The following is a 24,193-nucleotide window of genomic DNA, read 5'->3' on the forward strand; positions in this document are numbered from 1 at the left end:
TGCTTAGTCTTGTAGGTAGTAGTTGTTGGTCAATAGGTATTCGGTTGACCAAAACATTTGTTCAGCTTATTCCATAAGATCTTACAGGAAAACTCCAACAAACTTCTTGGTCAACCCAATACTTTAAAATTTTAATGCATTTGTTTGATGTAGGGGATGTGATTTTAATAAATTAAATTAAAGGTGGCGCTAGTGGTAAGGAACCCACCTGCCAGTGCAGACAACGTAAGAGACCCAGGTTCAATCCCTGGTTTGGGAAGATCCCCTGGAAAAGGAAATGGCAACCCACTCCAGTATTCATGCCTGGACAGAGGAGCCTGGTAAGCTACAGACCATGGGGTCACACAGAGTTGGACATGACTGAAACGACTTAGCACACACACATATAATTAAGTTTTATATTAATTAAAATTTCTCCCACAGAGAAGTTTAGGCCCAGATGGTTCACTAGTAAGAACCCTTTTGGAAAATAAAGAATGAGGGTTGTTCCCAAGTTGTTATATTAAGTCAAGATTACTGTGATACCAAAGTCATTACACAAAAGAAAAATTATATATCAATACTACTCGTGAATATGGTGTCAAAAAATTCCTGATCAAATAGTAACAAACACAGCACAGCATTCTATTAAAAATATTATACATCATGATCAAATTGGGTATATGTTGGAAAGGCAAGGTTTTTCTTTTTAACATCCTAAAGTCAATATAATTCACCACATTAATAAAGGATAAAAATGTATGACCATGTAAATAGTTGTAGTAAAAGCATCTACCCATGATACAAAGTTTCAGTAAACTGAGAATAGAAGGAAATTCCTCAACCTATAAAAGGTCTGTCTACAAAAATGCCACAGTTATGATACTTCATAATGCTGAAGGACTGAATATTTTTGACTTAAGATTAGAAACAAGACAAAGATGTTTACTCTTGCCATTTTTATTCATTTTTGTACTGGACATATTGGGCAGTGCAGTACAATAAGGGTGAGAAATAAAAGCATACAAATTTAAAGAAAGAAGTAAAACTCTGTTTTATTCATGGATGATATGATCTTTAACAGATAAAATTCTAATAAATTCACAAAAAGGTACTAAAATATATGTTTAACTGGGTGCAAGATCATTAATTGTTTGCTTTTACATGAAGAAAAATTGAAAATTAAAATTAATCTAATGATACCATTGAAAATATTTTCCAAAAACTTGAAATGCACGTTTATCCCTACAAATTTAACAAGATGTGTGAAAACTGGTGTACTGAATGAGGACTGTAAAAGCATTGTAGATGAAAAATAGAAAAGACCTAATGTAGGGAGAGATATACCATGTTCATAAATTGGAAGAATAAATATTGTTATGATATTTGTTCCTCCAAAATTCTACTATAAACTCAATTAAATTCCAAACAAAATCCAAGTAGGCTGTTTTTTCAGACACTGATGTGTTCTAAAATGTGTATGCAAAGTCAGGGCCTAGTATAGCCAAAAAATTTTTGAAAAACAACAAATTGGAAGGATTCTCTGATTCCAGATTTACTACAAAGCTACAGTAGTCAAATCAACATGGCAGTGGCATGAGGAGAGAGTGAAAGATCAATGGAACAGAATAGAGAGAGGGTGGAAATATTAATACACCATCACATATATGGTCGGGCCTGCCCTATCCTTGCTCGGCCCTCCAGCTGCCCTGGTGGCCCACCCCCATTCCTCTTGGACCTCAAGTCCTTCTCCCCACCGACTACTTCTCCCTGCCATCCCAGGAGCCTAGTGCCCAGCCCTACTTGCACAGAGGAGCACAGCCGAGAATGTAAGGTTACTGAGGAATGAAGGATTACGGGCTCCTGCAAACAACAGCTTTATGAGTGTGGCGGAGGAAGATGGCAGAGTAGAAAGATGTGCACTCATCTTCTCCTGAGAGAACTCCAAAATTACAACTCGCTGCTGAACAACCATGGGCAGGAGAATATTGGATCCCACCAAAAAAGGTATTCCACATCCAAGGGCAAAGGGGAAGCTCCAGCAAAATGGTAGGAGGGATGAAATCACATTTAGAATCAAACTCCATACCCACCAGAGACACTCAGAGGGCTCAAACAAACCTTGTGTGCACCAGGACCCAAAGACCCCACAGAGACTGAGCCAGAAAGTGTTCAAGTGTCTCCTGTGGAGGTACAGGTCAGCAGTGGCCTGCCACAGGGACAGGGGCTCTGGGTGCAGCAGACCTGGGTATGGCATAAGCCCTCTTGGAGGAGGTGGCCATTAACCCCGCCATAGAGCTGCCAGAACTTACACGGGGCTGCGGAAACAGACTCTTGGATGGCACAAACAAAATCTTGTGCTCACCAGGACCCAGGAGAAAGGAGCCATGACCCCCAAAAAGACTGACCCACACTTGTCTGTGAGTATCCAGGAGCCTCTGGCAGAGGCGTGGGTCAGTAGTGGCCTGCTGCTGCTCAGGGGCACTCAGTGCAGCAGTGCGTGCATGGGACTTTTTGAAGGTCACCATTATCTTCATTACCTGGACCATAGTTTGGCCTCAATTCAAAAAACAGGGAGGGAACTCAGCTCTGCCCACCACAGAAAATTGGATTAAAGATTTACTTTAAGCATGGCCCCACCCATCCGAATAAGACCCAATTTCCCCCTCAGTCAGCCTCTCCCATCAGCAAGCTTCCATAAGCTTCTTATCCTTACCCACCAGAGGGCCAACCACAAGCACAGACAACTAATCAAATGAATGAAAACCACAATCACAACTAATCAAACTGATCACATGGACCACAGCCTTGTCTAACTCAGTGAAACTATGAGCCATGCTGTATAGGGCCACCCAAGATGGATGGGTCATGGTGGAGAGTTCTGACAAAATGGGGTCTACTGGAGAGGGAATGGCAAACCACTTCAGTATACTTGCCTTGAGAATCCCATGAACTATATGAAAAATCAAAAAGATAGGACACTGAAAGATGAACTCCCAGGTTGGTAGGTGCCCAATATGCTACTGGAGATCAGTGGAGAAATAATTCCAGAAAGAAAGTAGAGACAACTAATCTCGAGAATATACAAGCAACTCCTACAGCTCAACTCCAGAAAAATAAATGACCCAATCAAAAAATGGGCCAAAGAACTAAATAGACATTTCTCCAAAGAAGACATAAAGATGGCTAACAAACACATGAAAAGATGCTCAACATCACTCATTATCAGAGAAATGCAAATCAAAACCACTATGAGGTACCATTTCACGCCAGTCAGAATGGCTGCAATCCAAAAGTCTACAAGTAATAAATGCTGGAGAGGGTGTGGAGAAAAGGGAACCCTCTTACACTGTTGGTGGGAATGCAAACTAGTGCAGCCACTATGGAGAACAGTGTGGAGATTCCTTAAAAAACTGGAAATAGACATGCCTTATGATCCAGCAATCCCACTGCTGGGCATACACACTGAGAAAACCAGAAGGGAAAGAGACACGAGTACCCCAATGTTCATCGCAGCACTGTTTATAATAGCCAGGACATGGAAGCAACCTAGATGTCCATCAGCAGATGAATGGATAAGAAAGCTGTGGTACATATACACAATGGAGTATTATTCAGCCATTAAAAAGAATACATTTGAATCAGTTCTAATGAGGTGGATGAAACTGGAGCCTATTATACAGAGTGAAGTAAGCCAGAAAGAAAAACACCAATACAGTATACTAACGCATATATATGGAATTTAGAAAGATGGTAACAATAACCCTGTGTACGAGACAGCAAAAGAGACAGTGATGTATAGAACAGTCTTATGGACTCTGTGGGAGAGGGAGAGGGTGGGAAGATTTGGGAGAATGGCATTGAAACATGTAAATATCATGTATGAAATGAGTTGCCAGTCCAGGTTCGATGCACGATACTGGATGCTTGGGGCTGGTGCACTGGGACAACCCAGAGAGATGGAATGGGGAGGGAGGAGGGAGGAGGGTTCAGGATGGGGAACACATGTATACCTGTGGCGGATTCATTTTGATATTTGGCAAATCTAATACAGTTATGTAAAGTTTAAAAATAAAATAAAATTTAAAAAAAACAAAAAACAAAAAACAAAAAACAACTAAAAAAAAAAAAAAAAAGAAAGTAGAGACAGAGCCAAAGCAAAACAGCACCCAGTTGTGGATTTGACTGGTGATAGAAGTAAAGTCTGATGCTGTAAAGAACAATATTGCATAGGAACTTGGAATGTTAGGTCCATGAATCAAGGTAAATTGGAAGTGGTCAAACAGGAGACGGCAAGAGTGAATATCAACATTTTAGGAATCAATGAACTAAAAAGGACTGGAATGGGTGAATTTCACTCAGAGGACTATTATATCTACTACTTTAGACAAGAATCCCTTATAAGAAATGGAGTAGCCATCATAGTCAACAAGAGTCTGAAATGCAGTACCTCAATGAAATCTCAAATGACAGAATGATCTCTGTTTGTTTCCAAGGCAAACCATTCAATAACACGGTAATCCAAGTCTATGCCTGACCAGTAATCCTTAAAGCTGAAGTTGAACAGTTCTATGAAGACCTACAAGACCTTCGAGAACTAACACCAAAAAAATATGTCCTTTTCATTATAGGGGACTAGAATGCAAAAGTAGGAAGTCAAGAAACAACTGTAGTAACAGGCAAATTTGGCCTTGGAGTACAAAATGAAGCAGGGAAAAGGCTAACAGTTTTGCCAAGAGAACGCACTGGTCACACCCTCTTCCAACAACAACAACAACAACAACAACAAAAAGAACAGTCTACACATGGACATCACCAGATGGTCAATACTGAAATCAGATTGATTATATTCTTTGCAGCCAAAGATAGAGAAACTCTATACAGTCGGCAAAAACAAGACCAGGAGCTGACTGTGGTTGATCATGAACTCCTTATTGCCAAATTCAGATTTAAATTGAAGAAAGTATGGAAAACCACAAGACCATTTAGGTATGATCTAAATCAAATCCCTTACAATTATACAGTGGAAGTGAGAACTAGATTCAAGGGATTAGATCTGATAAACAGAGTGCCTGAAGAACTGTGGATAGAGGTTCATGACATTGTACAGGAGCCAGAGTTCAAGACCATCCCCAAGAAAAAGAAGTGCAAAAAGGCAAAATGGCTGTCTGAGGAGGCCTTAAAAATAGTTGAGAAAAGAAGAGAAGTGAAAAGCAAAGGAGAGTAGCAAAGATATACCCATTTCAATGCAGAGTTCCAAAGAATAGCAAGGAGAGATAAGAAAATCTTCCTCAGCAATCAATGCAAAAAAATAGAGGAAAAAAATAGAATGGGAAAGACTAGAGATCTCTTCAAGAAAATTAGAGATACCAAGGGAATATTTCATGGGCTCAATGAAGGACAGAAATGGAATGGATCTAACAGAAGCAGAAGATATTAAGAAGAGGTGGCAAGAATACACAGAAGAACTATACAAAAAAGATCTTCATGACCCAGATAATAACAATAGTGTGACCACTCACCTAGCAACAGACATTCTGGAATGTGAAATCAAGTGGGCCTTAGGAAGCATCACTATGAACAAAGCTAATGGAGGTGATGGAATTCCAGTTGAGCTATTTCAAATCCTGAAAGATGATGCTGTGAAAGTGCTGCACTCAATTGCCAGCAAATTTGGAAACTCAGCTGTGGCCTCAGGACTGGAAAAGGTCAGTTTTCATTCCAATCCCAAAGAAATGCAATGCCAAAGAATGTTCAAACTGCCACACAATTTTACTCATCTCACACATAGCAAAGTAACGCTCAAAATTCTCCAAGCCAGGTTTCAATAGTCCGTGAACCATGAACTTCAAGGTGTTCAAGCTGGTTTTAGAAAAGACAGAGAAACCGGAGATCAAATTGCCAACATCAGTTGGATCATCAAAAAGCAAGAGAGTTCCAGAAAAACATCTACTTCTGCTTTATTGACTATGCCAAAGCCTTTGACTGTGTAAATCACAACAAACTGTGGAAAATTCTTAAAGAAATGGGAATACCAGACCACCTGACCTGCCTGCTGATAAATCTGTATGTAGGACAAGAAGCAGCAGTTAGAACTGGACATGGAACAACAGACTGGTTCCAAATCAGGAAAGGAGTACGTCAAGCCTGTATATTGTCACCTTGCTTATTTAACTTATATGCAGAGTACATCATGTGAAATGTCGGGCTGGATGAAGCCCAAGCTGGAATCAAGATTGCCAGGAGAAATATCAATAACCTCAGACAGAGATTCAGATTACACCACCCTTATGGCAGAAAGTGAAGAACCAAAGAGCCTCTTGATGAAAATGAAAGAGTAGAGTGAAAAAGTTGGCTTAAAGCTCAACATTCAGAAAACTAAGATCATGGCATCTGGTCCCTTCACTTCTTGGCAAATATATGGGGAAATAATGGAAACAGTGAGAGACTATTTTTGGGGGCTCCAAAATCACTGTGTATGGTGACTGCAGCCATGAAATTAAAAGATGCTTACTCCTTGGAAGAAAAGCTAAAACAAACCTAGACAGCTTATTAAAAAGCCAGAGACATTACTTTGCCAACTAGTCAAAGCTATGCTTTTTCCAGTAGTCATGTATGGACATGAGAGTTGGACTATAAAGAAAGCTGAGCGCAGAATTGATGCTTTTGAACTGTGGTGTTGGATAAGACTCTTGAGAGTCCCTTGGACTGCAAGGAGATCCAACCAGTCAATCCTAAAGGAAATCAGTTCTGAATATTCATTGGAAGGACTGATGCTGAAGTTGAAACTCCAATCCTTTGGCCACCTGATGCGAAGAACTGACTCATTGGAAAAGACCCTGATGCTGGGAAAGATTGATGGTGGGAGGAGAAGGGGATGACAGAGGAAGATATGGTTGGATGCCATCACTGACTTGGACATGAGTTTGAGTAAGCTCCGGGAGTTGGTGATGGACAGGGAGTCTGGTGAGCTGCAGTCCATGGGGTTGCAGATTCGGACACGACTGAGTGACTGAACTGAACTGAACATATATCATATATGGTCAATTGATTTTTTTTTTAAGTTACAGGGCACTTCAGTGGGGAAAGAATAATCTGTTACTAGTGTGGCTGAAACAACTTCTATTATATAAGCAATAATGAACCTCAACCTTTGCCTTATACTGCTATGAAAATTAACTCAATGTGGTTCAAAGACCAAAATGTAAAAGTAAACAATATGAAAACAGAATATAGGAGACTATCTTTGTGACTTGGTGTAGGCAAATTTTTAAAATATATTACCTAAATATTACAAAGAATGTATGCCCAGAATATAGAATATTTTTAAAGAAAAACTCTTACAATTCTGGACATACAAATGCAGGGAAATGAATCTAAACACAGATCTTACAGTCTTCACAAAAATTAACTCAAAGTAGATTGTAGACCTAAATGTAAAAGGCAGAATTATAAAGGTCCTATATTGCAGCATAGGAGAAAATCCACATGACCTCAGGTATGGTGATGACTTTTTAGATTCAATACTAAGGACATGAATCATGAAAGAAATAATTGGTAAGTAGACTTCATTAATAAAATTTCTCCTCTGTGAAAGACAGAGTCAAGAGAAAGAAGAGATAAGCCTAAGATTGGGAGAAAATATTTGTTAAACATATATCTGCTAAAGGACTGTTATCCATAATATACAAAGAACTCTTATAATTTAGCAGTTTGAAAACTAACAACTGACTTAAAAATGGGCCAAGGCCTTAACAGACACTTCATCTCAGAAGATATACAGATGGCAAATAAGCATATGCAAAGATGTTCCATATCATATGTTATCAGGGAAATGCACATTAAAACCAGAGTGAGGTACTATTGCACAACTGCTAGAATGGTCAAAATACAGAAACCTGACAATACCAAATGCTGACACAAGATGCGGAGCTCAAATGTGAAGCAAGGGAAACTTACTTATTGCTGATGTGAGTACAAAATGGTACTGGAACTTAGAAGACAGTTACTACAGAACTAAACCTACCCTTATCAGATGATCCAGAGCAATCTTGCTTCTTGGTATTTATCTAAAGTAGTTGAAAACTTTTGTCTATACAAAAATCTGCACAAGGATGTTTATAGCAGCTTTATTCATAATCGCCAAAACTTGGAAGAAACCAAAATGTCTCTCAGTTGGTAAATGGATCAAGTGTGGTACATCCAGACAATGGAATATTATTCAGAGATTTTTAAAAAAGCTATTATTCAGAGCTTTGAAATGAGCTATGAAAAGCCAGGAAAAAGTGTGGAGGAAACTTAAATGTATGTTACAATAAAAAGAAGCCAGTTTGAAAAGGCTATATTCTGTATGATTCTTTATGACATTCTTGAAAGGGCAAACCTATAGAGACAGTAAAAAAGAACAGTGGTTGGGTTCCAAGGGTGAATAGGTGGAACATAGGATCTTTAGGGCAGTGAAAATATTCTGTATGTTATCATAATAATATATACATGTCAGTATGAAAGTGAAAGTGAAAGTCACTCCATGGTGTCCAACTCTTTGTGACACTATGGACTCTACAATCCATGGAATTCTTCAGGCCAGATACTGGAGTGGGTAGCTGTTCTCTTCTCCAGGGGATCTTCCCAACCCAGGGATCAAACCCAAGTCTCCTGCATTGCAGGCAGATTCTTTACCAGCTGAGCCACCAGGGAAGCCCAAGAATACTGGAGTGGATAGCCTATCCCTTCTCCAGCAGATCTTCCCACCCCAGGAATTGAACTAGGGTCTCCTGCATTGCAGGCAGATTCTTTACCAGCTGAGCTACCAGGGAAGTCCACATGTCCTTATAAATTTGTATAAACCCTTGCAATGTACAGGAGTAAACTGTAATATCAACTATGGACTTTGGATCTTTATAGTGTATCAGTGTAGGTTCATTAATATCAAGTGTAACAAATGTAACTCTGTGGTGGGGGATGTTTATAAAGAGAGCTTTGCATGTCTAGGGGCTTGGGGAAGATGGGAAATCTCTGTACCTTCCTCTCAATTTTGCTGTGAACCTTAAACGACTAAAAAGAACAGTCTTCATTAAAAAAAAAAAAGAAAAAAAAAGCTTATAATTCAACAGTAAGAAGTCAAATTAACCCAATTAAAAATAGACAAATGATTTGAAAGGGTATTTCACACCAAATCACATGTGTCTGGCCTAACACAGGAGAAGATACTTAACACGTTAGCAGTCACAGAAGTGGAAATTAAAAGTGCTATGTGGCAGCACCACATGTCTGCTGGAATGGCTAAATTAAGTGTTTCCAAGAATGGGAATATACTAGAACTCTAATATGAATGTGAAGTGTATAAACACTTTGGAAAACATTTTGATAATTTCCTAAAAAGTTTAAAATACTCTTACCATGTAACCTGGTATTTTAGGTGTTTACCTAAGAGAAACAGAAGTTTATGTTCACATACAGAATTATATGTGAATGTTCAGGGAAACTTTATTCATAATGGCTCCAAACTGGAAACAACCTAAACGTCTATTAAAGGAAGAGTATATAAAAAAGTTTTGATGTATCCATACAGTAAAATACTTTGCATTAGAAAGGAATACACTACTGATATGTGAAAAATAAAGATGTATCTCAAACACATTATGCTGAGCAAAAGAAGCCAGACCTAAAGTGTATACTTTGTGATTCCATTTTTGTGAAGTTCTACAAAGGACCTGTCTAATAGAGTGACAGAAAAAAGTGGATACTGACCTAGGGTGAGCATAGGGTAACCATTTGTGGTGATGGTTACACAAGTGTATGCTTTTATCAAAAGTTATCAACCTGTATATTAAAAATGGGTGCATATTATGTATGTAAACAATACCTCAGTAAGAAACTTTTTGAAAACTAGTATGGTGCTGCTAAGTCGCTTCAGTCGTGTCCAACTCTGTGCGACCCTATAGACAGCAGCCCATCAGGCTCCCCCGTACCTGGGATTCTCCAGGCAAGAACACTAGAGTGGGTTGCCATTTCCTTCTCCAATGCATGGAAGTGAAAAGTGAAAGTGAAGTCACTCAGTCATGTCCGACTCTTAGCAACCCCATGGACGACAGGCCACCAGGCTCCTCCATCCATGGGATTTTCCAGGCAAGAGTACTGGAGTGGGGTGCCATTGCCTTCTCCGGAAAACTAGTATATGTTTATGTAAAATGATCTGTCATGAAGAATAGTGTATTTTCCAAAAGTTGCATATTTTGCCTCTTATGCTAAATCCTGCAGAAAAAATAAGCTTGAGTCAACTTTCTAAAAGTAACCTTTATCTTTTTGAAATTAGCTTTGACCTCTTGTGCATAAACCTGACATCAGTGTAGACTTCCTTCTCTCTCATTTCATAATAATAAACAATATTATTAGGCTAGAGTCAGATAAATGAACAAAAGTTTTAAGAGAGAATAAGAACATATAAATTGACGCTAGTACTCTTATGGCAGAAAATGAAGAACTAAAGAGTCTCTTGATGAAAGTGAAAAACTTGGCTTAAAACTCAACATTAAGAAAACTAAGATCATGGCATCCAGTCCCATCACTTCACGGCAAATAGATGGGGAAATAATGGAAAGAGTGCGAGACTTTATTTTGGGGGGCTCAAAAATCACTGCAGATGGTGACTGCAGCCATGAAATTAAAACATGCTTGCTCCTTGGAAGAAAAGCTGTGACCAACCTAGACAGCATATTAAAAAGCAGAGACATTACTTTGCCAACAAAAGTCCATCTAGTCAAAGCTATGGTTTTTCCAGTAGTCATGTGTGGATGTGAGAGTTGGACTATAAAGAAGGCTGAATGCCAAAGAATTGAAGCTTTTGAACTGTCATGTTGGAGAAGACTCTTGAGAGTCCCTTGGACTGCAAGGAGATCCAACCAGTCCATCCTAAAGGAAATCAGTTCAGAATATTCATCAGAAGGACTGACACTGAAGCTGAAACTCCAATCCTTTGGCCACCTGATGTGAAGAACTGACTCATTTGAAAAGACCCTGATGCTGGGAAAGAATGAAGGCAGGAGGAGAAGGGGACGACAGAGGATGAGATGGTTGGATGGCATCACTGACTTGATGGACATGAGTTTGAGTAAGCTCCAGGAGTTGGTGATGGACAGGGAAGCCTGGCATGCTGCAGTCCATGGGGTCTCAAAGAGTTGGACATGACTGAGCGACTGAATTGAACTGAACTGAACTGAGTACTAAAGTAGAATAGCAAACCAAATGAATTCTTTGAAGTTTCCTAGATGGCCATGCAAAGAATGTCAGCTATGTAAAGAGGTAGCAGGTGGGGACACAGTGTGTTGGAACACAGCGTTTTAGAGCAATTACAATGAATGTCTCATGTACTATTAAAAGGAGAACAGTTCTCCTTAATCTAGTTTTCAATATTACTTGCAACTAAAATACTTGCTTTAATAGCAATTCTGTCCTTTAATAAATGTGAATACTAGAGAATCCCCAGGTTTAAAATAGCACCGTGCACAGTAATATTATTTTGATGTGTGGATGCTAGGAGGTGGACTCAGTGTACTCATTGGCCTAAAGAATTTCTTCTTCCTTTTCCTTGCTGGTATAAATCAGTTTAGGATGTATAGGAAACTACAAATAAATCTGAGAGAGATTTCATTTTTCAGAAGACCCTAATGTTGCATCTGTAGTGAATTTCACTAACTTGGAGCAAATGACTGTGGTGAAAAGATAGTATAAGATAGCACTGGAGTTATTCTCAGAAAATTTTAAGCAGATGTTTCAGTTCAGTTCAGTTGCTCAATCGTGTTTGATTCTTTGCAACCCCATGAGCCGCAGCACACCAGGCCTCCCTGTCCATCACCAACTGCTGGAGTCTACTCAAACCCATGTCCATTGAGTTTGTGATGCCATCCAACCATCTCATCCTCTGTTGTCCCCTTCTCCTCCTGCCTTAAACCTTTCCCAGCATCAGGGTCTTTTTCAATGAGTCAGTTATTCACATCAGGTGACCAAAGTATTGGAGTTTCAGCTTCAACATCAGTCCTTCCAATGAACACTCAGGACAGATCTCCTTTAGGATGGACTGGTCAGATCTCTTTGCAGTCCAGGAGACTCTCAAGAGTCTTCTCCAACACGACAGTTCAAAAGCTTCAATTCTTCAGCGCTCAGCTTCACAGTCCAACTCTCACATCCATACATGACTACTGGAAAAACCATAGTCTTGACTAGGTGGACCTTTGTTGGTAAATTAATGTCTCTGCTTTTTAATATGCTATCTAGGTTGGTCATAACTTTCCTTCAAAGGAGTAAGCATCTTTTAATTTCAAGCAGATGTTTAGTGTTAATAAATTTCTGAAAATATTTGATGATAGTCTTTCTGAGTATCCCCAATGTATGAAACTGTAGCATGTGACCTCTTTGTCAGGGATGAATTTAACATAAACAAGTCTGCTAGTCATACTTTTTGAGTAATGTGATTACTGACCTTTATTTGTTTGATCATTGACACTGCCATAGTTTTAGTATAAATGAACCAGCTTGCTGCTGCTGCTCAAGCCACTCAATCGTGTCTGACTTTTTGCAGCCGCATAGACTGCCAGGCTCCTCTGTCCATGGAATTTTCCAGGCAAGAACACTGGAGTTGGCAGCCATTCCCTTTTCTAGGAGTGGGCAGCCATTCCCTTCTCCAGGGGATCTTCCTGATCCAGGGATCAAACCGACATCTCTTGCATCTCCTGCATTGGAGGCATATTCTTTACCACTAGCACCACCTGGGGAGCCTCATAAATGAACCAGCTTAGCATTTTATAGTTTCCCTCTCTTTCAGTGTCCCAGTAAGTCCTTAGATGCCCAACTTTAAAAGTATTATAAGAAATAAAATGTCATTGATATAACTTTTTTTTGTTTTTGACTTTCAAATTGAAAAAAAAAGTTAATAATCCTTGAGTAAGGTCACCTGTGTAATGAGATTGGCTATGCAAGTTTGGAGAAAATTTTAAGCAGATGTTTCAGTTCAGTTCAGTTCAGTCTGTTAGTCATGTCCGACTCTTTGCAACCCCATGAACCGCAGCATGCCAGGCCTCCTTGTCCCATCACCAACTGCTGGAGTCTACCCAAACCCATGTCCATTGAGTTGGTGATGCCATCCAACCATCTCATCCTCTGTTGTCCCCTTCTCCTCCTGCCTTAAATCTTACTAGAATTGCATTTCTCTGAATTATTAAAGGTACAGTAATTTGAAGAACAGATAAAAAAATTCTATGGGAAGAAATATACACCAAAGAAGATGAAACCATCCTTCTACCCAGCCATCATCACAGGGAGACAAATATTTGTTGGGGAGGAGGAATGATTAAGTTGTGCAATTTAAAGTTTAGTTTCCTCAACTACAGAGTTTTTGTTAAACTCTAAATTGCTTGCTAATGGTTGGTATAAAGGCATTCTTTAATGAAATCAAGTAGATGTTGGTTGAGTTCTATGGTAGTTTGAACATGGAATGAATACAGTGAGGGCAAGTGGATATAGAGGAGTCAGAAGATAAAGGACACTAAATTCACGGTTACAGTTAAATTGGTGCCTTCTAGTATCAATGAGAATATTCACATTATTAAAATTTTTAGGGCAAGCTGACATTCATTCACTCACTCATTATTTATTTAATCAACACATATGCACTGGTTTGGAGAAGGCAATGGTACCCCACTCCAGTACTTTTGCCTGGAAAATCCCATGGATGGAGAAGCCTGGTAGGCTGCAGTCCATGGGGTTGCTAGAGTTGGACATGACTGAGTGACTTCACTTTCACTTTTCAGTTTCATGCATTGGAGAAGGAAATGGCAACCCACTCCAGTGTTCTTGCCTGGAGAATCCCAGGGACAGGGAAGCCTAGTGGGCTGCCGTCTATGGGGTCGCACAGAGTTGGACACGACTGAAGCGACTTAGCAGCAGCAGCAGCAGCATGCACTGGTTTTGTGATATCTAAACCAACAGACACCTCTGCAGCCATGCAGTTTGTAATCCAGTAGGGAAAGGAGTTATTTCTTAACCATTTCCTTTTTTATTTAGTTGTGCCCGATCTTAGTCAGAGCATGCGGGATCTTCAGTCTTCCATGTGGCATGTGGGATCTTTAGTTGCAGCATGCAAACTCTTAATTGCAGCATGTGGAATCTACTTCCCTGACCAGGGATCAAACCTGGGCCCCCTGCATTGGGAGTACAGAGTCTTAGCCACTGGACTACCAGGGAAGTCCCAGGAAAGGAGTTAGTGACCCAAAGTCATCTAATTAGCTTTTAAAATTTTATTTGTGATAATTACTATAAAAATATCAGGGTGATGTGAAATTATGTAAGAAAGGAAACTAATTTTGGGGTACCAAAAAGGACTATCAGAGGGAGTGAATTAAGTTCACACCTAGAGCACAAAGATTAATCATGATGAAGACAAGAGAAGAGATTGCTCCATGAATTTATTTATTAGGTTTTAGTACAATAGCAAGTAACAGAAAATGCAAATAGCAGTGACTTAAAATGGAGAAGTTTATTTCACCCCACTTACATAATTTAGGGCTGGACTGTCCAAGGATAGACTGTCCTCATCAGTACAAGGAACCCAGAATTATTCTATTTGTTGTTCTACTATGTATATCCTCTAGTTCGAAGGATTCTTCATGGTCCAGGATGACTGTTCTAGCTGTAATCATTTCATTAGCACTCCAATCAGCAGAAAGAGGAAAGGGAAGAAGGAAGGACATGCCTCTTTAAGAACATTTCTTATACCCCAGGTTTATACCTTAATAACATGGCCACATTTAGCTGTGACAGAGATTGGAAAAATGGTTTGTATTCAAAGCAGACATGTTTGTGTGCTAAGTCACTTCAGTCCTGTCTGACTGTGAGCCTATGGACTGTATGTAGCCTGCCAGGCTCCTCTGTCCATGGGATTCTCCAGGCAAGAATACTGGAGTGGGTTCCCACGCCCTCCTCCAGGGGATCTTCCTGACCCAGGGATCCAACCCACATCTCTTCTGTCCCCTGCATTGACAGTTGGGTTCATTACCACTAGTGCCATTTGGGAAGCCCCAAAGAAGACATGTGCACAAGTGAAAATTAGGATTCTGTTACTGTAGAAAAAGAGGGCTAGGTGTTTTGTTATAGTGGAGACAACTAATAGCCTCTGTAAGAGAAAACTGTATGTACTTAGATAAAGTTCTATGTAAGAGAAAGTTTGGTATATTCAAAAGAAAGAGCATGCTGCTGCTGCTGCTAAGTTGCTTCACTCGTGTCCGACTCTGTGCGACCCAATAGATGGCAGCCCACCAGGCTCCCACGTCCCTGGGATTCTCAAGGCAAGAACACTGGAGTGGGTTGCCATTTCCTTCTTCAACGCATGAGAGTGAAAAATGAAAGTGAAGTTGCTCAGTCGTGTCCGACTCTTAGCCACCCCATGGACTGCAGCCCACCAGGCTCCTCCATCCATGGGATTTTCCAGGCAAGAGTACTGGAGTAGAGTGCCATTGCCTTCTCTGAAGAAACAGCATAGTGTGTTTAAATGTTATGAGCAAATGGAAGGAAGAATGGCAAAAATGGGACAAAACTAGGTAATGCAGGTAATGGCAAATCATACACAGCCTCTGAAATCATGTTAAGAATTTTGAATTTTATCCAAAGAACAATGAAAAACTATTAAAAGTTTTAAAGTAAGAGGGTAACATTTTCAATTTCTCATATAAGAAATTTTTTTTCTCTTGTCGTGTGGAGAATACTTTAGAGACTTTGGAAATATATATTGTTGTTGCATTAGTCTCTCAGTTCAGATCAGTTCAGTTCAGCCGCTCAGTCATGTCTGAGTCTTTGAGACCCCATGAATCACAGCACGCCAGGCCTCCCTGTCCATCACCAACTCCCAGAGTTCACTCAGACTCATGTCCATCGAGTCATTGATGCCATCCAGCCATCTCATCCTCTGTCGTCCCCTTCTCCTCCTGCCCCCAATCCCTCCCAACATCAGAGTCTTTTCCAATGAGTCAACTCTTCACATGAGGTGGCCAAAGTACTGGAGTTTCAGCTTTAGCATCATTCCTTCCAAAGAAATCCCAGGGCTGATCTCCTTCAGAATGGACTGGTTGGATCTCCTTGCAGTCCAAGGGACTCTCAAGAGTCTTTTCCAACACCACAGTTCAAAAGCATCAATTCTTCGGTGCTCAGCCTTCTTCACAGTCCAACTCTCACATTCATACATGACCACAGGAAAAACCATAGCCTTGACTAGACGGACCTTTATTGACAAAGTAATGTCTCTGCTTTTGAAAATGCTATCTAGGTTGGTCATAACTTTCCTTCCAAAGAGTAAGCGTCTTTTAATTTCATGGCTGCAGTCACCATCTGCAGTGATTTTGGAGCCCAAAAAACTAAAGTCTGACACTGTTTCCACTGTTTCCCCATCTATTTCCCATGAAGTGATGCGACCAGATGCCATGATCTTCGTTTTCTGAATGTTGAGCTTTAAGCCCACTTTTTCAGTCTCCACTTTCACTTTCATCAAGAGGCTTTTTAGCTCCTCTTCACTTTCTGCCATAAGGGTGGTATCATCTGCATATCTGAGGTTATTGATATTTCTCCTGGCAATCTTGATTCCAGCTTGTGTTTCTTCCAGTCCATCGTTTCTCATGATGTACTCTGCATAGAAGTTAAATAAGCAGGGTGACAATATACAGCCCTGACATACTCCTTTTCCTATTTGGAACCAGTCTGTTGTTCCATGTCCAGTTCTAACTGTTGCTTCCTGTTCTGCATACAGATTTCTCAAGAGGCAGGTCAGGTGGTCAGGTATTCCCATCTCTTTCAGAATTTCCCACAGTTTATTGTGATCCACACAGTCAAAGGCTTTGGCATAGTCAATAAAGCAGAAATAGATGTTTTTCTGGAACTCTCTTGCTTTTTCCATGATCCATCGGATGTTGGCAATTTGATGTCTGGTTCCTCTGCCTTTTCTGAAACCAGCTTGAACATCAGGAAGTTCCCGGTTCACATATTGCTGAAGCCTGGCTTGAATAATTTTGAGCATTACTTTACTAGCACGTGAGATGAGTGCAATTGTGCGGTAGTTTGAGCATTCTTTGGCATTGCCTTTCTTTGGGATTGGAATGAAAACTGACCTTTTCCAGTCCTGTGGCCACTGCTGAGTTTTCCAAATGTGCTGGCATATTGAGTGCAGCACTTTCACAGCATCATCTTTCAGGATTTGAAATAGCTCCACTGGAATTCCATCACCTCCAGTAGCTTTGTTCGTAGTGATGCTAAGGCCCACTTGACTTCACATTCCAGGATATCTGGCTCTAGGTCAGTGATCACACCATCGTGATTATCTGGGTCATGAAGATCTTTTTTGTGCAGTTCTTCTGTGTATTCTTGCCACCTCTTCTTGATATCTTCTGCCTCTGTTAGGTCCATACCATTTCTGTCCTTTATCGAACCCATCTTTGCATGAAATATTCCCTTGGTCACTCAGTTGTGTCCAACTCTTTGTGACCCCAGGGACTGTAGCTCGTCAGGTTCCTCTGTCCATGGGATTCTCTAGGCAAGAATACTGGAGTGGATTGCCATTCCCTTTTCCAGGGAATCTTCCTTACCCAAGAATTGAACCCAGGTCTCCTGAATTGCAGGCAGATTCTTAACCGTCTGAGCCACCCAATAAGAGTACTCTTTGGCATACAATTGCATATTTATCAATTCTGAAAAAAGCACTGGACACGAGTTCAAATCTGGATGGACATGCACTGAATGTTTGTAATAATAATTAATGTCAGAAAAGCTTCACTTTCTCCTTTATAACTTTTTATTTTGAATGATTTGTTTTACAATAAGCATGTGTTACTTTAAGTTTCATTAAAAGTTAATGAATCATTTTCAGTTTTGAAAAACAAATACAAAAAGACTTTGCTGATTTGCAGACCAGATTGCTGACTCCTATCCCTAATGATCTCTCTTTGTTTTGCCCTCTGTTTCTGATGGTTGCCTCTTCTCTGGAGTCTGCCCATTGGCCAGGTCCCTTTGCATTGACAATTCTTTTAGACTGTTTTTCTACTTTTTAATTTTGTGTTTGCATTTCTGATAGGATGAGAAGTAGCTTTGTCTCATTCCATCATCCCATTTCCCCACTCACAGGTTGTTCTCTTATATCCTGGCTCTGTCGAGGAGCATCAGTTTCTGCTTTTCTTCCAGGGACTTTTGGACAGGATGTAGATGTCCTTGGAACTTTCTTGGTGGCTCAGACGATAAAGAATCTGCCTTCAGTGCTGCAGTTTGATACCTGGGTTTGATCCCTGGGTCAGGAAGATCCCCTGGAGAAGGGAATGGCCACCCACTCCAGTGTTCTTGCTTGGAGAATTCCATGGACAGAGGAGCCTGGTGGGACTAACACTGGACATCCTTGGATTTTCTCTTCTCCTACTGCCAGCATGTTTCTAAAGACATGCACTCAAGGATTGACTAATGAGGATTAAAGAGTCTGTATGGAAATCATATCTGATCCTTGATCCTTTTCCTGAACAGTATGCACTTTAATTGCTTAGACTTACAAAAATTTTTTTTTAGCCTTTAACCTTTTTATTTTGTATTGGAGTATAGCTGATTAGTAATATAATAGTTTCAGGTGAACAGCACAGGGACTCAGCCATACATATACCTGTATCTATTCTCCCCCAAGCTCACCTCTCATCCAGGTTGCCACATAACATTGTAGACTTACAGAATTTTGGACTTAAAATTTAAAGGCCATCAATGATAAAGTATAACATAACACAGAAATTCCTTTGTGGATATTCTGAATATTTTGAATATCTTTTGTCTCTTTAAAGAGCTCTAGAAATTAGAAACTTCCTTCTAATTAGTAGTTCTTATAAAGATTAGAGAAGGCGATGGCACCCCACTCTAGTTCTCTTGCCTGGAAAATCCCATGGATGGAGGAGCCGGGTAGGCTGCAGTCCATGGGGTCGTGAAGAGTCGGACACGACTGAGCAACTTCACTTTCACTTTTCATTTTCATGCATTGGAGAAGGAAATGGCAACCCACTCCAGTGTTCTTGCCTGGAGAATTCCAGGGACTGGGGGGCCTGATGGCCTGCCGTATATGGGGTCGCACAGTCGGACACGACTGAAGCGACTTAGCAGCAGCAGCAGCAGAAAGATGATAGGATCTAGAGTCAGAGGACTTGTATTACAATCTTCCCTCAATTGTAGGATGACCTTGCAAATTGAGTAACATTGAATTGTACACAGCTAACTTCTAAACTGTCTTTAGGGGACAGCTAACTTCTAAACTGTCTTTAGGGGGCAGTACTAAACCACAAAATTTATAAAATAAATTTTGCTATTTTTGCTAATGCTATTGGCAAATGTTAATATAAAATAAAACTAAAATAACAATGATGAGACTTGTGGTGCAATTATATATACCTCTTATTAGTAGTACAATTTTCTAGGTAGTCAAATGAAATGTTAGTTTAAAACTCATTCCTTTAATGATTTATTTAATAAATAATTATTAAATTACATTATACAAAAACACATGGTAAGAGATGCAAATGTGAATAAGGCATATTTGCTTTCAGATAACTTACAATTAACTAAGATAAATAATTTGTATGTGTCTGTGTTTGTGTATATATAACTCTTTCAGGCTAAAGATTATGATTAAAATAACATTTATTGATGATTTTTTATGGGCTTCCACAGTAGGTAGCTCAGTGGTAAAGAGTCTGCCTGCAATGCAGGAGACACGGAAGACGCGCCTTTGATCCCTGGGTCTAGAGGAGCCCCTGGAGGAGGAAATGGCACCCCCCTCCAGTATTCTTGCTGGGAAAATCTCATGGACAGAGAAGACTGGCAGGCTGCAGTCCATAGCGTCTCAGAGAGCTAGATATGACTGAGTGCCAGCTCTGCAGCAGCACTGATTATTTTTCATCTACCTGTGACTGTCAAGCAACTGATTTCATCCTCATATAGCCCCTTCAAGTAGGAATGATTATTATGCTTACTTTGCAGATAAGGAAACTGAGGATTAGTCAGATTATGTGATTTGCTCAGTAACGCAGCTTGCAAGTGGCAGAGCCAGGAATATGTGAAGTCTATGTGAAATAACAGAATACACAAACTGACAGAAAGAACTGAAGACTTTCAGAAGAGAGCAACATCCTTCCTGTTTGTGGTAAATCTGGAAAATTTTATGGAAGAGGTGAAATCTGAATTGTATTTTGAGGAATCAATAGTATTATAGGAGAATAATAGCTAAAAACAGTGGTTAATACTTATTGAAACCTGACTGTGTGTATGTCAGGCACCATATATTCATTACCTTATTTTTCAGGAAAAATTTCTAAGGGAGGTGTATACTACTGTATTTTCCCACTGCATAGAGTAAGTGAGGCTGCCATGGTGCTATACTCTGAAAATCACACTGATTAGTAGGCTAAAAAGTAAGAGAGTTAGAACTTGAATCCAGGACTAATTTTAGAGTCTAAACTCTTAACCAGTACAATAGTTGTATGGAGAAGGAAGGTGGAGGGCATGAACAAAAGCACAGAACAGATTAGGAAAGGATAAACAATTCCATTTGGTTATAGCCTCGGGTGAGTAAAAGGGAGTAAGAAAGGGGCTGAAAAATAGTTTGACCATAAAACCTTGAAGCCATATTAAGGAATATGGATATTATTTGCTCTACAATGGGAAGTAATTGAAGAATTATGAGCTGGGAACAGACATAAGCAATTTTTCTTTGGGGAGGAGAAAGAGACAGAAGAAAAAAACTTGATTATAAAATGTTGATAATTGTTAGCCAAGCATATGATTTATACTGCCATATGTGTCAACCTTAATGGTCAAACCAATAATTGATCATGAGTTGGTGAAGGAGATGCCCATTTGATCATTCTAGTCATTTTTATAGATAGCATTGATCAAACATATGGATTGGATGCCTTAGAGTTAGGCAGTCTGGATTAGGATCCTTTTTCTGTCATCTCCATGACCTTGGGTTTTACTTGACTTCTTGTGGCTTAGTTTAGTATTTTCCTGAAAGTCTTGTGTGAATTAAAATAATGAATAATAGAGGGCTCAGTAGATTGTAGCACTATATTATTGTATTATAATTATAAAAGCACTGTAGCATTGTATTATATCTTACAGACAGTAACTCATTGAAGGACTACTGAAGTTCTTAATTTCTCAGTTATTGAAAATTGATAAAGGGAAATGTAAGATGTGAATGCAAAAACTAGTTGTATTGTGAAGTCTTATATGCTGTTTTTTAAAGCAACAACTTTTAGGGGGAGATGTGTGCTATTTACAATTCAGTATGTAAACTATCTTTACTAACTTCAGTAATCATGATCTATCAATGTTATACTGAACACTACACTCTGAATATTTCTAGACAAACTCATTGTCTTTGCTATTTAAAAAAAAAACACTATCTGCTGAATATTCAGCAGGCTCTTTTAATGTGGAATTTTTCTTTCTTTCTGGCAAAATTTCTTGCATTGTTACTTTGACAATTTCTTTTTACCTCTACTTGGAACTCTTAGTTCGACCCCTTAATTTTCTTAACTTTTAACTTCTTTTGTTCTGTCCTCTGGGAAATTTGCTCAGATTTATTTTCCAACTGTTCTGTTGGATTTTATGTATTTTCTCTCTCTGAGGATACTGTTTATAATTTTTATCTGTATATTTAGTTTGGCCTGTTAAAAGCTTCCTTCCAATATATGGCTATCATACTCTTGTTCATATTTAACTGAAAAATTAGGAACTGTTTATGTGGATGGGAGTTTGTTGGGGAGGGGTTTCACAGTAGGCATTAAGGCATGGACCCCTCTGCCATTTTCCTAAGTACTTACAGATTGTTTTTCTTTTTTTTTTTTAATTTTATTTTATTTTTAAACTTTACAAAATTGTATTAGTTATGCCAAATATCATAATGAATCCGCCACAGGTATACATGTGTTCCCCATCCTGAACCCTCCTCCCTCCTCCCTCCCCATACCTTCCCTCTGGGTCGTCCCAGTGCACCAGCCCCAAGCATCCAGTATCGTGCATCGAACCTGGACTGGCAACTCGTTTCATACATGATATTTTACATGTTTCAATGCCATTCTCCCAAATCTTCCCACCCTCTCCCTCTCCCACAGAGTCCATAAGACTGTTCTATGCATCAGTGTCTCTTTTGCTGTCTCGTACACAGGGTTATTGTTACCATCTTTCTAAAGTCCATATATATGCGTTAGTATACTGTATTGGTGTTTTTCTTTCTGGCTTACTTCACTCTGTATAATAGGCTCCAGTTTCATCCACCTCATTAGAACTGATTCAAATGTATTCTTTTTAATGGCTGAGTAATACTCCATTGTGTATATGTACCACAGCTTTCTTATCCATTCATCTGCTGATGGACATGTAGGTTGCTTCCATGTCCTGGCTATTATAAACAGTGCTGCGATGAACATTGGGGTACACGTGTCTCTTTCCCTTCTGGTTTCCTCAGTGTGTATGCCCACGAGTGGGATTGCTGGATCATAAGGCAGTTCTATTTCCAGATTTTTAAGGAATCTCCACACTGTTCTCCATAGTGGCTGTACTAGTTTGCATTCCCACCAACAGTGTAAGAGGGTTCCCTTTTCTCCACACCCTCTCCAGCATTTATTACTTGTAGACTTTTGGATCGCAGCCATTCAGACTGGTGTGAAATGGTACCTCATAGTGGTTTTGATTTGCATTTCTCTGATAATGAGTGATGTTGAGCATCTTTTCATGTGTTTGTTAGCCATCTGTATGTCTTCTTTGGAGAAATGTCTATTTAGTTCTTTGGCCCATTTTTTGATTGGGTCATTTATTTTTCTGGAGTTGAGCTGTAGGAGTTGCTTGTATATTGTTGAGATTAGTTGTTTGTCAGTTGCTTCATTTGCTATTATTTTCTCCCATTCTGAAGGCTGTATTTTCACCTTGCTAATAGTTTCCTTTGATGTGCAAAAGCTTTTAAGTTTAATTAGGTCCCATTTGTTTATTTTTGCTTTTATTTCCAATATTCTGGGAGGTGGGTCATAGAGGATCCTGCTGTGATGTATGTCAGAGAGTGTTTTGCCTATGTTCTCCTCTAGGAGTTTTATAGTTTCTGGTCTTACATTTAGATCTTTAATCCATTTTGAGTTTATTTTTGTGTATGGTGTTAGAAAGTGTTCTAGTTTCGTTCTTTTACAAGTGGTTGACCAGTTTTCCCAGCACCACTTGTTAAAGAGATTGTCTTTAATCCATTGTATATTCTTGCCTCCTTTGTCAAAGATAAGGTGTCCATATGTGCGTGGATTTATCTCTGGGCTTTCTATTTTGTTCCATTGATCTATATTTCTGCCTTTGTGCCAGTACCATACTGTCTTGATAACTGTGGCTTTGTAGTAGAGCCTGAAGTCAAACAGGTTGATTCCTCCAGTTGCATTCTTCTTTCTCAAGATCGCTTTGGCTATTCGAGGTTTTTTGTATTTCCATACAAATTGTGAAATTATTTGTTCTAGCTCTGTGAAGAATGCTGTTGGTAGCTTGATAGGGATTGCATTGAATCTATAAATTGCTTTGGGTAGTATACTCATTTTCACTATATTGATTCTTCCAATCCATGAACATGGTATATTTCTCCATCTATTAGTGTCCTCTTTGGTTTCTTTCACCAGTGTTTTATAGTTTTCTATATATAGGTCTTTAATTTCTTTAGGTAGATATATTCCTAAGTATTTTATTCTTTCCATTGCAATGGTGAATGGAATTGTTTCCTTAATTTCTCTTTCTGTTTTCTCATTATTAGTATATAGGAATGCAAGGGATTTTTGTGTGTTGATTTTATATCCTGCAACTTTACTATAGTCATTAATTAGTTCTAGTAATTTTCTGGTGGAGTCTTTAGGGTTTTCTATGTAGAGGATCATGTCATCTGCAAATAGTGAGAGTTTTACTTCTTCTTTTCCAATTTGGATTCCTTTTATTAACACCTATCCTGCTCAAACTCTTCCAGAAAATTGCAGAGGAAGGTAAACTTCCAAACTCATTCTATGAGGCCACCATCACCCTAATACCAAAACCTGACAAAAATCCCACAAAAAAAGAAAACTACAGGCTAATATCACTGATGAACATAGATGCAAAAATCCTTAGCAAAATTCTAGCAATCAGAATCCAACAACAC

The 24,193-nt window shown here is 39.3% G+C and overlaps 1 protein-coding gene and 1 non-coding gene across 6 annotated transcripts in view; one reads left to right on the forward strand and one right to left on the reverse strand.

Annotated features, from left to right (window-relative positions):
- Window positions 1–24,193, forward strand: part of ANKS1B (ankyrin repeat and sterile alpha motif domain containing 1B) — a 1,161,043-nt gene that overhangs the window by 259,288 nt on the left and 877,562 nt on the right. The gene's annotated exons all lie outside the window — the stretch shown is intronic.
- On the reverse strand, window positions 14,145–14,217 carry TRNAG-CCC (transfer RNA glycine (anticodon CCC)). The gene has a single exon. It is a non-coding gene; the product is annotated as a tRNA-Gly (tRNA).

Source organism: Bubalus kerabau, chromosome 1 (genome assembly GCF_029407905.1).
Source record: "Bubalus kerabau isolate K-KA32 ecotype Philippines breed swamp buffalo chromosome 1, PCC_UOA_SB_1v2, whole genome shotgun sequence".
In the NCBI taxonomy this organism is placed as follows: domain Eukaryota; kingdom Metazoa; phylum Chordata; class Mammalia; order Artiodactyla; family Bovidae; genus Bubalus; species Bubalus kerabau.